The sequence below is a fragment of the Octopus bimaculoides genome, chromosome 14, assembly GCF_001194135.2.
Source record: "Octopus bimaculoides isolate UCB-OBI-ISO-001 chromosome 14, ASM119413v2, whole genome shotgun sequence".
NCBI lineage: Eukaryota > Metazoa > Mollusca > Cephalopoda > Octopoda > Octopodidae > Octopus > Octopus bimaculoides.
The window spans coordinates 16992107-16994415 of NC_068994.1; the positions used below are offsets into that span (position 1 = coordinate 16992107).

At 38.6% G+C, this 2309-nt stretch overlaps 1 protein-coding gene across 5 annotated transcripts in view; it reads left to right on the forward strand.

Moving 5' to 3' along the window:
• The window catches only part of LOC106883371 (cilia- and flagella-associated protein 43), a 99256-nt gene that overhangs the window by 80089 nt on the left and 16858 nt on the right, over positions 1 to 2309 (forward strand). The gene's annotated exons all lie outside the window — the stretch shown is intronic.

Genomic DNA, 2309 nt, shown 5'->3' on the forward strand with positions numbered 1-2309 from the left:
ATATATAATATATATATATAATATAGGAAGGGCATCCAGCTGTAGAAACTCTGCCAGATCAGATTGGAGCCTGGTGTAGCCATCTGGTTTCACCAGTCCTCAGTCAAATCGTCCAACACATGCTAGCATTGAAAGCGGACGTTAAACGATGATGATGATGATGATATATGTATGTATTTCATATGTGGTTGTCAGATGTATTGATGCATACTTAAATCTATTCAAGTATTAAGGCATATTTTCCTACTTACATAACCAGGGACACAACAAATGTACCATATACATATGTTCATATGTATAATGTTTGTCCACTCTGTTATGGCAAGACTCCTGCTTTTGCCTCTCTATCTCTCTGTCACACTCTAACCTTTCATCCTCTGACACAAGTTCCCCTCTTCAAATGCCCCTACGCCTCTCAAAATCCCTTGTCTTGTGAGTTACTTGGTGAGCCTGTCAGTGCTGGTGCCACGTAAAAAGCACTGAGTCCACTCTGCAGAGTAGTTGATGTTAGGAAGGGCATCCAGCCGTAAAAAGCCTGCCAAAACAGACACAGTAGCTTGGGTAGTCTTCTACCTGGCCGGCTCCTGTCAACTGTCCTACCCATTCGTGCATAGAAGATACACATTAAACAATGATGATGATGGTTATGTGTGTGTGCGTGTGTGTGTGTGTGTGTGTGTGTGTGTGTGTGTGTGTGTGTGTGTGTGTGTGTGTGTGTGTGTGTGTGTGTGTGTGCATATGTGTATGTATGTATTTGTATGTATGTATCTAGCTATATATTTTCTCTCTCTCTCTCTCTCTCTCTCTCTCTCTATATATATATATATATATATATATATATATATAAACAATTGCAGCATGGAAGGTGTTTAAAAGCCATTTAAGAAACACACAAAAACCGTTAGATTCACTTCAACATTTAAATTTAATTTGCCAAAATATTTTCATTGCTTTGAGACCGCAACCTGTTCACTGACAAAATTCTGTGCTGCACGGAATTTTGTGTCGTACGTAAATATTTCATCAAATCATCCTAGGTCCACCATAGATAGTATTATCACTGGAATTTCAATTAGAATATCAAATTTATCATCAAATGTAGAAATTTTTAATCAACATGCGCCGGTATATAACAACGCCTTGAAGCAAGCGGATTCAAAACAAAAATCTCCTTTATACATAATGTGAGGTTTAAAAATAAGTTGGCAGGTCTTCCACCCGAGTATACTACAGTTGATTGGAGCAAGGGTAGTACATCTTTTGGTAGCAACCATGATAAGCAAGTTTTTAGAAGTAGGTATCATAGAGACAAGAATAGTATATATAGGTACACAAAATGAAATAATGCTAATCTGCCGATAAATAAACTGAAAGGCTCACGACCCAGAATACGAGAGGTAATTTGGTTCGTCTCCCCCCCCCCCCTTTCTCTCTTAGGGTAAAAAAATTTACCCAGGATGTTCTTTAGGATCCTGGAGAATAACTTCCCTAAAGACCATAAGTACTATAGCATCTACAACAGATCCTCAATTAAGTTTTCCTATTCTGGAATGCCTGATCTAGTGTCAATTATTGCCTCTCTCAATAGAAGCAAATTAAATAAGCTAGAACATTGTGAATATCCCTGCAATGGAAGCCCCGGTTCTGATAAAACAAGTTGTGAGCCACACAATGATAGTGGGACGTGCTCTCCATTCCCTCTGATTGTACCGAAACCCGGGAATGGGACTAGTGGAGCTATTGATAAGGATAGACAAGCAAGGGCTGTTACTGGCGCTCGAAATAAATTTAGGGGTAGCCAAAGTAAATTATGTAATTGTAGAGACCCTCTATTATGTCCTCTTCGAGGACTCTGTTTATGTACAAACGTGATGTATAAATGCACCGTCAGGGACGAGAACAAACTAGATAGGTTCTATATAGGAAGCACGAAGAACTTTAAAGCTAGATATAGAGCGCATATGAGTTTGTTTTCAATGGAAAAATACAGTAACTCTACCACACTCGCCTCTTATCTACATGACCTCAAGAAGAAGAAGATAAAGTACTCTCTTGAATGGTCTATTATAGCGAGGGCCCCATACTTTAAGGCAAATATTAGCAAATGTTCTTTATGTATTAGGGAATCCCTTGCGATACTCAGGTCTTTTGGACCAAAAACCCTGAATAAGTTCACTGAGGTAGTCCCCTTCTGCAACCATAAGTTTTCCTCCACCTTCTTGAAACTGTATAGAGATAAAAATAAATTTAAAAGCAATAGATAACAACAAGTGTAATAGTTTGCGTTAGGGTGAATTGAAACCTCGAAG